The 13,052-nt window shown below is 41.6% G+C and overlaps 1 protein-coding gene across 9 annotated transcripts in view; it reads left to right on the forward strand.

Moving 5' to 3' along the window:
• Positions 1 to 13,052, forward strand: part of EYA4 (EYA transcriptional coactivator and phosphatase 4) — a 364,174-nt gene that overhangs the window by 45,112 nt on the left and 306,010 nt on the right. For 3 of the 9 annotated variants that reach the window (XR_008199925.1, XM_052646007.1, XM_052646012.1), the window contains exon 1: positions 709 to 1,153. The exons of 1 other annotated variant lie outside the window; for it this stretch is intronic. The gene's annotated coding sequence lies outside the window, so the exon portion shown is untranslated. Of the gene's footprint in view, positions 1 to 86; positions 222 to 705; positions 1,154 to 13,052 lie in introns of those variants that run through there. 5 more of the 9 variants (XM_052646006.1, XM_052646013.1, XM_052646009.1 and 2 more) reach the window with 4 other exon arrangements.

Genomic DNA, 13,052 nt, shown 5'->3' on the forward strand with positions numbered 1-13,052 from the left:
GGGCGTCTGGGAGGGATGCCTACCTGCGCCCAACGCTGGCCGGGGGCCCAGGCCCTTTCCAGCACAGCTATCCCCACACTGCTCACTTCTCGTGCCTCGCATACATCTTCACGGAAAGGAGTATTTCCTCCGTTCAGAGAAAGTTCCCCAGTCCGACGAGGGGTGTTTTGTACTTTACGTAGTTCCAAGTAGGCGAAGTTCCTTCTCTCTTCTCCCCGGGGGTAAGTGGAAAGGAGTCCCGCTGGGCGCCCGAAGTCGTCCACACCAGGGATCGGGTAGCGACCGAGTTAGAGACAACTGGGGTGGGGGGTTGCTGCCGGGCAGAAGCAGGTGGGTAGAAACTGCGGTTCCCCGGTCTGGGGAGGGGACTGCGACCGCGGGTCCCTCCCCTCCGCCCGGAGGTGGCTGCAGCCGGCGCCCGGCCAGTGGGGGCGGGGTGGGGGCGGCGCGGAGGGCGCGGAGATCACCGCGGCGCCACCGGGGACGCCCAGGGCCCCCGAGTGGTGCCCACGCGGGATCGCGAGCGATGACAACAGGCCATCGCCCGAGGTCGAATAAAAAGGAGTCGCTTTCCCGGGTGCCGCCGCCCCGCCACAGCCTGACCCCGGGGTTGGGGGGTGCCCCCGGCGGCCTCCAGGGGCCGCGGGCGCCGGCGTCCCCCGCCCCCACCCCGCGCGCAAGTGCGAGGCTGCCCGCCGTGCGGCGCACGCTCCGCCGCTCCCGGCTTCCGCGCAAAACTTCGAGCCTGGCCGCGTGAAGCTGTCGCTCCAGCTTCGGAGCGGGAGAGAGCCTGCAGAAAAGCCTGGCCGTGTGGACCGCGGTGGCTGGGCGCGCGCTCTCTTTTTCTTTTCTTCTCCTTTTTTTTTTTCCTGTCGCCATCGGGAGTTTTGGCTCCTCTCCTTTCCTCCTCCCCCTCGTAGCCGCTTCTCCCCCCGCCCCGTCTCTCCCCCACTGGTGTACGCTATTTGTTGGAGGTGGGGGGGGGGGGGGTAGTGGCCGAAGGGGATGTCCTCTTTTCACCAGAGGCACAGCGTGAAGGCGAAACTTCAACACTGGAAGGAAAGAGAATAAATACATAAATACGGACGCACAGATCTGTTGCTGGGGGAGTCACTTGGACTTTGGGATCCTGAGACGGTCCGGGCGGCAGGAGGTGAGTGCCTCTTCTTCCGACCCTCTGTCCCGGGGTCCGCGTTTCAGGGATCCCGCAAACTCTCCCGGGAGAGTGCGCGCGGCTGCGCCGGGAGCGAGAAGCGATGAGCGCTCTGCCGGAAGGTGTGTGGGCGCCGAGGTCCCCGCGGTCGCTCCATTGCTGAGTACCCCCAGCCAAAGGGCCCGGGCTGCTCGGAGTGACTTGGTGTGTTCTGCCATGGAGGACGCCTTGGAGCCCCGAGGGTCCCTGCAGAGCCTTTTTGTGCCTCGCGGAGCCCTCGCGGAACAGGGCGCGCAGCTCCATACCTGCACGCTATTCCCGCCTCTCAGCGGTGCGCGCCCCTGGGTCTCTCCTGCTTCCTTCTTGTGACATTTGTTACTTTGCCTAGTAGCCCCTAGATGTGCCAGATGCAAGGATGCTGACCCAGGTCCCATAGAGGGCCCCAGGCGCCTGGGGTTTTCGCGGTGCTGGGTGCGTGTGTACGTATAATGCTTGTGTTCTAAACTCAAGGCACCAACCGGGCTGTTGGGCTGCGGCCGTCCCCCTTTCATAGTTTTTATGTGGCGTGGGCCGAATGTCTCTTGCCGTTTCCCAGGGTCTGTGAAACGAGAGGCGCCTTTTCAGAGGACACGCGTTCATTGGCCCGGGACGCGGATGCCGTGAGGAATCCTAACTTCTCCAAACGGAAAGACCTGACCCGGGTCGGGGGTAGCAGGTTTTCTCCTTACGAAACCTGCAGTGTCTGGGGTGGCTGTGGGGCTTGAAAGGGCTCGATGCTTTAGCGTCGTTAAGCGAGATTTGGAAATAGATCGTGTGTGTGCTTGTTTTATTTTGCGCCGCACAGCAGCCAGAACTTTCCTTAGTAGCACTTGCAAGATGTCTCTTTCTTTTGTAAACAGTATTCGGAACAGCTTGGAGCAATTAGGGAATTTGCCGTCCTAGTGCCACGGCTGAGCGGTGGCGAAACCAGAGAGCACGATTTAATTTTTGTGATCCCTTTCCTAGTTGGGGTGGCAGCGTCTCCCCTCTCCACCACCTCTCTTTCTCCTGCCCTTGAAAGCTAACGGGGTTTGTGTTAGGCGTGAGTGAGTGTGTGGGAGGATGTCGTTTGTAGCGCGTTTCTCTCTCCTCGCCGCCGGCGTCTGTCCTCTGCACTGTCCAGCGGGCAGTCATTCATGAATCCTCATCCGAGGGCAGTGGAGGAAGGTGCAGGTCCCTCGGCCCTTTCTGCCAAGGTGGAGAATAGCGACGGGGCGTGTGTTTTGGTTTCAGAGCAGTTCCACGTGGAGCACCTCCGTGTGCGTGTGTGTTGTGTACTTGATCTGTGAGGAGGTAACAGGAGGCTCGCGTTCAAACCCAGTGGGCCGTTGGCCATTAATTTGCTTTCCTGGCTGTCATTACAGACACTTCCAAAATCTGATACCTAAGAGAACCAACAGGTTAGGTTTCACATTAAGAGCTCATACTTAACAGTTTTCTTTCTCCCTTACCCCTTTTGGCTTGGCACCCTGGGATCAACGTAACTGATGGAGCAGAAACACGTCTTCTCGAATATGGCAATTTTGTTCCTCTTCTCTGCGGCTACTTTTTGCACTCTCGGGCGTCTGTCAGCTTCACTACGCGCTCCGTCTGGACTTAGATTGGAGCCTTAGGAGCATTTAAGGACCATGGGTTCCTCTTCCACAGCTCCTGAAGTTTGATTTATACGTCGGTGACTGTTAGACTTGAAAGTTGAGGATGGTATTTTGTCTGTTGCATTTTTGGTTTTATTTCAAAACCGCCTCAGCACAAGGATTATACTTGATAACTCTACCCGGGTAGAATTAGGCTTGTCTCCCCCCACCTCTTTATTTTTTAAAAATTATTTCTAGCCAATTTATAGCTGAGGAACGAAAAACTAGGAAGAGGGTTGGGAAGTGAGAGAATCCTAAAAAAAATGTTTGATACATAGCAGGGTGTGGTATAACCTTATCCCAAGAAATAGATAGCAATAGTAAGAACAGGAAACTACTCTGTGTGGAGCTAGGCTGCTGGAATCTGATTTTAATGGTAACGATACCAAACGCAGTATAACTACATTCATTTTTTATTGTTATTATAAACCATAAAAATAGTTTGTTCTGCCTCATTAAAAGTTGCAAGCCATTCAGAGTCAAATCACTCCCCCCCCCCCCCCAGAAATGGCTGTAGGAGAAGGTTAAAACCTTTGACAGTTACAGCTTTGAAAGTAATATAATTAGATTATCTGAAAACTGTTCCTTTTCCCCCCCTGATTATTAGGGATATATCCCTGCCTTTCATAATAGGTAAAGGTCTAAAATCAATAGGTTTTCAAGAGATAGTTTTCCTTTGCCAGTTATCTGAAAATAGTACATGTCAACCTAAGATCACCATAATTAGCAATTGTTTCACAATTATAACTGAAATTAAAAGATTTACTTGATTATTCTTTTTTATGAATAAGTATTTTACAGGATATTAGAGACTTAATTTCTCTTTTACACAATAAAAAATTTATATATACACATATTTAGAGAATATCTAAGTATTATGTTCAAGCTTAAAAAAAAACAAACCCTGAGATTCATACAAAAAGAATTTTGTATAAAAGCAATCATTATTCCTATTAAGAAATATAGATACTGCGTTCTGGAGGATTTGTAGAAGCCAGTTGAAAAATATTGTCTTTCGTCGAAGTTTCTTTTTTGAGGGCAGACTGGAGGATCAGTAGTTCATCATTTTGCTGTAATTTGTTTTTTCTTTCAAAAACCTCTTTGAGTTAAACAAAAAGGAAGAATAAGACCTCCATTTCTGAAAGTTTCCTTTTTATTTATATTATGATTTGGGGTGTAAATAAATTTTACATAGCCACGGGAAATAAGGTGTCCAATTTCATGTTTTCAATCTCTGTTGCAAGCTCTAAATGACTGATGCCATGTCTAAAAATACATTTATGTGGCTTGGTATTTCATTTTAAAAAATTTTATGCACTGAAATGAAATTAGCCTGAAGTTTTAGAAAAGTAGAATGGTAGAAAACCCATGACTGTTATTATGAAAAGTTAGGATGTTGGAAAATTCACATTCTAACTCGCAAATTCACTTATTTCACCAGGTGGAAGCTCACACTCAGAATTCAAGAAGAGGGGAAATAATCCTTTTCAAGGCTTAGTGAAGTGTTAAGTAATTTAATAGTGCAAGTATTTATTTTATTTTTCATTATCTTTTTTCCCACTTTTAGGTAAATGGAGGAACACTGAACATTCAGTATAAGCAGGCCCCCCTTTATAAGAAGTTTATTCACCATAGTTCTCTATTGCAGCTGCTGGTCATATTTCATGGAGCTGTTAAAGCACTTAAAACCTAAAATTAGGTACTGTCTGGTTGTAAATATTTTAGATCACTCATCTAGGAAACAAATAGAAGAGTGTGTTATCAGAAGTAGATGTTCTGAATCCTCTCATTGAAGAGCAGAACAAAACGTATCAAACACTTTGTTATTTTTTCAGTATATAATATAATCATGACAGTTTCTTTTTCAAGTGGATATTAGTCTTACATATTCTAAACTCTTATAAAGTGTCTCCTTGTAGAGTATCTTAAATAATTGTATTCAGAAATACCGCTGGGGGGTTTTATTACAGCAGTTACTGGGTGAATGCAATCCACACCAGGAAGAATAGGATGACTTTCAGTGTACCTGCTCCTCTCAGGAATTTTTCCCGGTGAACTAAGAAATGACATGTTCTTTCAGGCGCTCATTCTAGAGATGGGTGAGAGATGCAGCGATGTATTTAATTGCAGTATGTGTGAGACTGCATTTTGCAGTCAGATGAGTTTTGTCGTAGGGGACACCGAAGATTAAGTTGTATGCAGAGTGAACTTGGCTTCACTTAGTTTGAACTTGAGTGGAAGAAAATAAACAAGAATCACATATTCCCAAGTAGTATAAGCAACTCTGATTGCTTTTAAGAGGTTTGCAGACTTTGTAAACATTACTGTCACCTAATATTGCTTGTGGCTCTGCACATTAGGATAGGCTTTGGTAATATACTGTTTTTCTCTTGAAGTTTGTGATTCTTACCATGTCCCATCCAGGTTTCTACTAGGAGAGTGGTACTGAAAATAAATATCACTATGCTTACTCCCCTAACTCCTTCCTTCTTCCAGAAAAAGAGATGAAACAGATGAATTTAAAAATAGAAACCATTTTAAGTTATCAAAACCACATTTATAAGGTGGTTTAAAACAGTTGCAGAGTGTGTACCTCTAAGTCTCACTGTAACCTTTTCTGTCATTGAAAGGTGCTAATTGATCTTAGGGCACTGACATAATAGTATAGTTTGATATTTGAAACCTTTCGGCATTAGTCTGGCCCTTTTCTCACCCTGAGATTTCAGTGCATGGCTGATGAAGAGTAACATCATGTTATAATGTCAGGAATTCTAATTTTTTTCTCCATGTAAAACATTTTAATACAGCAACTGATATTTTTAAAGCTTTTATGTATGTGTAGTAAGTAAATTTATTTTAATGTACTTCTGGGAAAGAAGGGCTTATATTATATATTATCATGTTAAGGTTTTTAAATTTTTTTTCCACAGGTAAATTCTATTTTTAGATTGAAATTTTTAGGCAAAATCTGATTGCTGTAATCACATTTGATTAGGTTCAAAGTGAACTTGCATTAAAGCAATGCAGAATAGCCATCTTGAAATTTCATATATGCAGTATATGTTCTTAAGTAAATGGAGACCTTAAGGCATTTAAAAAAAAATGTCACTTTAGTTTTTGTATAGTTGTAACCGTTCTGCCAGTGTGAGTAATTATGATTTTCACTATCAGTCATTATCATAGCCATCACATCGTAGCAGACATTTACTATTTATTTACGTTTTTTGCAAAAAATTTAAGGTATTTATGTGTTTCAACTGTGCCATTTTTATTATTCCCATTTTACAGATGAGAAAACTGAGACTCAGTTATGCAGTAGAGTGGAGCCAGGATTTTAGCTCTGCAGCCTGAACCCTGATTCTCTATCCTTAAATGTTGCCCTAGACCATTTGCTCCCACCAGTCAAACCTGAGTTCATTTTAGGGGGTGCCCACACATTTTATTTTTATATTATTAGTTATATATTTATTTCTAAGATTACTAGGAATATATGTTAGATTTCAAATTAAACCTATATTTTCCTAGATAATGTTGTTTAAGGCAAAACCAGAAAAGGATTGAAGCAAAAAAAAAAAATTAAAGCACCTATTTAAAGAAACATATTGACAGTGAACAAGTGCTAAGTTAAAATACCCAAAATCATGAAGGTTGATGGCAAAGGACTACAATTGGGAGAAACTGGTATTCTAGAAGCCTCCCTAAACACTGAAAACTTCTGTCTAGATCTCTTCAATATTTGACTTACATGTAGTCTTTTCTTTTGCTTTTCGAGCCTTATCCTTTAGTTAGATGTTATCAGTTTTATAGTTTTTCTCTTTCTGCTTTAAGCTTGAATGCTCATTATGAATCTCAGATGTAGATGTTTCTGTCGAACCAGCTAATGAGGACTGCGTAATGGATTTCTAAAGGCAAGCTGAAATGATAACAGGGCTCACTTATATTTCAGAAATACTTTCAACTTACATAGATATCAGACTTTGCATTTTTAAGGTTTTCCTTAGGTGAACATCCTTGTTCTGCTGTTAATAATCTGTTTTATAATTTTAATGTACTTTTCAAGGAAGCAGCGGTTTTTCTTTTGATTTACGTATTTAGCCACAGAACTCTTCTTTCAAGTGAAAGCTAACACTAAGCCCACTAGAGAAAAGTCCACTGCCTTCGTGAAGCAGGACGTGCCTGGCCTGCGAATCACTCACTAATCCTGTTTCCGACCATTGGTGCCTCCCCACGCCTCTGTAAGGATCGTGCAGTTTGCAAAAAAACAAACCTTCTGACGAAAAGTCAGTTCAGGGTACCTCCTGCAGTCTGTGAGTATGTCATTCACCAAAAAACCAAAACAGAACAACAAGCAACTCTCAAATAAGGCAAAATATCTCCCAGTGTAACACAGCGTCAAAAGGTGCGTTGGTTTACCCTAGTGTCACTTGGGTATTCTTAGTTAACCTATCTGCAACTTTCAGTTTAGAAATGAGAAAATAAAAAGTAGTCAAAATGTTTCCCACATGGAATTACGAGTCTGAATAAGTCACATAGAATTTTTTCTTGGAAAGGTTTGTTTGATTAGAGCATCTTCTTTTTTTTTTTTTTTTTCTTCCTTTAAAGACTTGACAGAGACTCATCAGCAGTGGCATAAATTGACTTGACCTTAGGTTTTCACATAAATTATTGCTACCGTTTCTGTTGTTCTTTCCTCCTTCCTTTTTAAAATGAAAGGGACATTTCTTGTGAAAGGCTACAATTAAATCATAAAAATTTACGTTCATATACCATTAAGTTTAATTCTGCTCACAAAAGCAATAGCATTAAATTTGAAATTCGATCCTTAATCAAGTAGGTCCACCACATAGCAAGAGGGCTTATTCTCTGCACGGTAATATACACAGTTCACAGGCCTCTGCATATACCCAGTGGAGGGATCTATTCATTACATTTCACTTCTGACTGAACTCCCTCAAGTTAGAGGATTTGAAAGGACCTGAATGTTCCGACTAAGAGATGGACTATTTCTAACTTAATGCATGCAGTATGTTGAAAGTGATGATGACTTGGAAAGTCCACAGGTCTCTGAATTAGCTAATTCTCTTCACTTCAAATTTTATATTTTAATGCAAATGTGTATTCACATATGATTTTGACTCAAGTAATTCTAGCCAAATTGAATCACAAGGTGGGCAAGTCACGTTCCAATTTCCTTTTGCAGGTTTTCAGTAATCTCAAATTGTACTTCTAGTAGGTAACTTTAGAATGCAGACCTCAGCCAGTTGGTCAAGAACCTCAATATTACTGAAACTTTGTCTGTGAACTTTAGGTATTTAGATGATGCTACTCTTTTTGTTTTTCATAGTCGACCCAAGTAGACTTTTCCTTTAGGTCTGTTTTGTCATCTCAGTCAACAGACTTTAGTTTTTAAAGGCTCCAGTCATAAAAATACTAGCAAAGTTCTGGACACATGGTAAATACTTATTAAATGCTTTTTTCATTATCAATGTTGCTGATGAGATGCCCAAATTATAATGCAACAAATAGACTTTTTTCCTACTCAATGATTTTGAAGGCTTTGGGACTTTTAGTCTATGATTATACTAAGTTCTACTTTTTCTTGGCATATACCATTCATAGGAATAGTTAGCTTGGTAAGTGAGTTAATCGTGGTAACAAGGTTATAGGTTTAATCCTCAGATGAACATACTAGCTATAGGGGGACACTTGTGCCACACACACTTGGTCATATTGTCTGTTGTCATGAGTATAGTTGTGATATCCTGACCTTCTCTGTTCGGGGACCACTCGTCTGTGCTGGATCTATCTCTAAGACTTTCCTGCTGCCCCAAGGATGATCAACCACATCTGTTCACAGTTTTTATCAGATCCCTTCTTGACTTAAAATTCTAAACAAAATAAATTCCCTGTTGCCTACAGGGCATATTCTGAAATCCTTTAGAAGGATGTATAAGACCCTTCAAGCTGAGAACTTTGCTCAAGTTTCCCTTTTTACCTCTCACCAGCCACTCACAAGAAATCTCTTCTCCAGCTGGATGGAAAAGTGCAACCCCCAAATACACTGTGCTCATTTCTGCTCCATTTCTTTGTGCATGTGATTCTTTCTATCTGGAAGACATCTTTCCCCGCTCCCTGAAACTTTCTTTTCTACTGCTTTTGCAAGACTCAAGATGAAAAATGTTACCCCCTCTGACCACCAGAGACTGATCTGGATATTTCTAGTCTCTTTATTCCCAAAGAGCCTAGTTTCCACCTTTTAGCATAGCAGTTGCCACATTTAAATGTAATTGGTTGCATGAGTTTAAATTCTTCTTTTGACGGAGAATTTGCTGATGCTCTTAACAGTATTTGCCATTCTATATTTCCAGTAGGTAGGGGACACTAAATTCCTACTGAATCAATGGGCTAAAAGAAATGGGGGTGAAGGCAGTGGTGGTAGCACTGGGGATAGTTCCCATTGCAAGGCAGGACAGCCTTAGCAATGACCTCAGGGACGCAGGGTATTGATCTAGTAGAACTGCATCTCTAAATTCAGGCCCAGCTTGTATGTATGATGCAGAGACGTATTTATATCACACATGACCATTGGTAAGTCAGTGATCTAGTAGATAAAAGGAGGATCCTGAAAATCTCTGGAGATGTGAGTATTTCTTAGCACTTGACATCTGAGGAAACTTCTGTTATGGCACAGTGGTTAAGTACAAAGAATATGGACCTGGACTCCTTGGGTTTGAAACCCAGCTTTGACACTAATGACTGTAATGATGATCATGTTACTTAAAATGGGTTTTTGCTTCAGTTTTCTCATGTGTAGTGGAATGTACTTCTTGGAGATCATATGAGAATTCAACACATAAATATCTGTGAAGCATTTAGAATAGTGTATGACTGATGCTGGGAAAGACTGAAGGCAGGAGGAGAAGGGGATGACAGAGGATGAGATGGTTGGATGACATCACCGACTCAATGGACATGAGTTTGAGCAAGCTCTGGGAATTGGTGATGGACAGGGAGGCCTGGCATGCTACCATTCATGGGGTCGCTCGCAAAGAGTTGGACATGACTAAGCCACTGAACTGAACTGAGCTGATGCTATGAATCCTAGCTATTATGAATGTGGTTGTCTTCCCTCCATTGAAGTATGCTAAATATTCCAGAGATATTTAGAGCTGAAGGTCATTTTTGGGGTCATAGATTGGGGATTAAAAATTGAGTCCCTAGTGGTCCAAGTACACATTTAATACCCTGGGTGATCTTGGCAAATCTCAGGCTGGGTTTGGAGTTATAAGAGAAGACATTAGAAAACTCAGTTTTGGCCATTAACATTGCATGGTGTTTCTTTTAACAAATACTTTCCCATACAGTCATCTAGATTTTATTTATTTACTTAAAAATAATTTTTATTGGAGTCTAGTTGCTTTACAAAGTTGTGTTAGTTTCTATTATACAGCAAAGTGAATCAGCTATATGTATACATATATATTTGAATTTTTAAAGGCTTTCATCTTTGTGGTTTCTCAGCTACTCTAAGCCATTTTAAGAACATTCTATAATGATCTTTTTGTTTATAGCCAATATTTATTTCACCAGTTGCTTTTTTTTCCAGCCTAAAGGCACCAATTATAAGAATTTGTATAATTCTCCCAGGTGATGCAATGGTACAGAATCCGCCTGCCAATGCAGGAGACACAAGAGTTGCAGATTCGACCCCTGGGTGGGGAAGATCCCTTGGAGAAGGAAATGGCAACCCGCTCCAGTATTCTTGCCTGGAGAATTCCATGGACAGAGGAGCGTGGTGGGCTACAGTTCATGGTCTCAAAGAGTCAGACATGACTGAGCATGGATGCACACACTTGAAGAACTCAGTGTAAACTTTTAAAAAAGATAACACCAAAGCTTGCTATGACTCTATCTTTGCAGTCAGCAGGAGGTCATTGAAAGTGAAAGTGTGAAAGTTAGTCACTCAGTCATGTCTGACTCTGTGATTCCATGGACTGTGGCCTGTCAGGCTCCTCTATCCATGGAATTCTCCAGGCAAGAATACTGGAGTGGATTGCCATTTCCTTTTCCAGGGGAGCCTCTCAGTCCAGGGACTGGACCCAGGTTTCCTGCATGCAGGCAGATTCTTTACCATCTGAGCCGCCAGGGAAGTCATTAGCATCTTCATTTTTCGACTTGATCCTTGGATTCAGATATAATGAATATATGGTGAAGAGGGGCTGAAGGAGGAGGGAGGTTAAACGTTAATTGTCAGGCTTCTGTTTGTGTTAACTGCTTACCTGGAATTGCTGCCAGGCACATTTGTTTAAAAATATGGTGTTACTATTGATGTTGTGTCTGAATCTCTCAGTGTATTTAGACCAGCATTTCTCAAAGTCTGATTATTGACATTTTGAATTGGATAATTCATTGTTGGAGGTGTGTGTATGACTGACCTGTGTGTGCATTTTAGGGCGCACAGTGTAGGGTGTTGGGTGACATCCTTGGTCTCTACCCACGAGATGCCAGTAGCAGCTTTCCCCGATTATTAACAGTGTCTCCAGACTTTTGTCACATGTCCTCTGGAAGTGAAATTGCCCTCAGCTGAGAAATCATAGTCAAAGTTGGTTTTAAGATCACTTGTTAAAGTCAAAAAATTTCCAGGCATCTGCATGAGAGGACTGTTATTATTTTTAGTTAAGTGTGGAGAATCTTTATACATTCCTCCTAAGTTTAAACACAAATTCAATCAATTCTTATTGGCCTGTATTGATAGATAAGCCTTACCTAGAGGGGATTTACAGATGGCTTTATATAAATGGGAGATTTCCAGGTGGTGCAGTGGTAAAGAATCCCCTTGCCAATGCAGGAGACACTAGAGACTTGGGTTCCATTCTGGGTCGGGAAGATCCCCTGCAGTATGGAATAGCAACCTACTCCAGTATTGCCCGGAAAGTTCCATGGACAGAGGAGCCTGATGGGCTACAGTCCATGGAGTTGTAAAGAGTTGGACGCACCAGCGCATGCATGCCTTTTACACAGATTGGCTGTTGTCAGCATATTTTTTTTTTTCTGAAAACTGTGTATGAGTTGGAGGAGCAGAATACTTAGGAAATTATGTCAGAAGTAGATATTTATTTGAGTTACCTATATGACTATTTTTTAAATATTACTTTTGCTGTCAATCATTAGTAGATACTTTTGATTCATTTTTGATAATGACAATTGCTTATCTTTTCCCATAGATAAATATTCAGTAAAATAAACTTTTATTTTTAGTTTGTAGTGTCAGAAAAAGTAAAGTATTATCTATAATCACAACTGCCTAAGATTAAAATACTATATCAGTTAAGTCATTTGTTTGTTTGTAACAAGCAAGTTTCAAACGAAATACGTGTTAGCTTTCAATTTGTACCACAGTTTCAGGGTCTTGAGTTTAATAATATTGTTACAGTCTGCAGAAAGTAAAAATGAGCATCTTGCACGTAAGATGCTTTGCTGATTTACCAAATCCAGACCTTATGTTCTAATTCTATAGGTTTAATCTTGGCATGCGCATTTTGTCTCTGAATTGATATGCAGTTGACTACAAGTGAATGTGACTATAGTCAGAGTACTCCATCTGACACTTACCTAGTTCAGATGTATGTGAAAGGCACTTCAAAAATTACTTAGAAGAATAAACTGGGAATATATATCTATTAACATGAAGTGGAAGAGGATAACTTTGCTTACATAAGTTTTGTGTTGCATGTAAAAATTATTTTGGAGTATGAAACAGTTAATACTATAAATATATGATTAGACTAATGTTTATGTGAGGTCTAAGCAGTAGAGAAAATTTAAATCTCACTAGTAATTGCAAGATACTTGAAATTCCACGTGTATGTATTATCTAGTGGTTTTACTTTAATTGTATTAGGCAGGTAATCATGTTACCTGGAAGCGGTCAGGCAGACCTAGGGATTTCACATCATTTACTAATTGATGCTCAAGCAGACATGGCAGAGATACTTGAAAACAAACTCCCTTTGTTTCTCTGTCTGTCTGTCTGTCTTTCTCTGTTACCTCTGCTTTGATTTATGCTTTAATTTTAGAAATGTACTCTTAAAAAGGAAAAGTGGCTGCAAATATAGCATACTATATGTGATCAAAATGTATTTCTGTTTTCTAAAAAGAGAAGGACTCCTCACAGCTACTTGTTAGCAGAGAGATGAAGTGGGTGCTGGGCAACCCAATGACAGATG

Source organism: Budorcas taxicolor, chromosome 9, assembly GCF_023091745.1.
Source record: "Budorcas taxicolor isolate Tak-1 chromosome 9, Takin1.1, whole genome shotgun sequence".
Lineage (NCBI taxonomy): Eukaryota > Metazoa > Chordata > Mammalia > Artiodactyla > Bovidae > Budorcas > Budorcas taxicolor.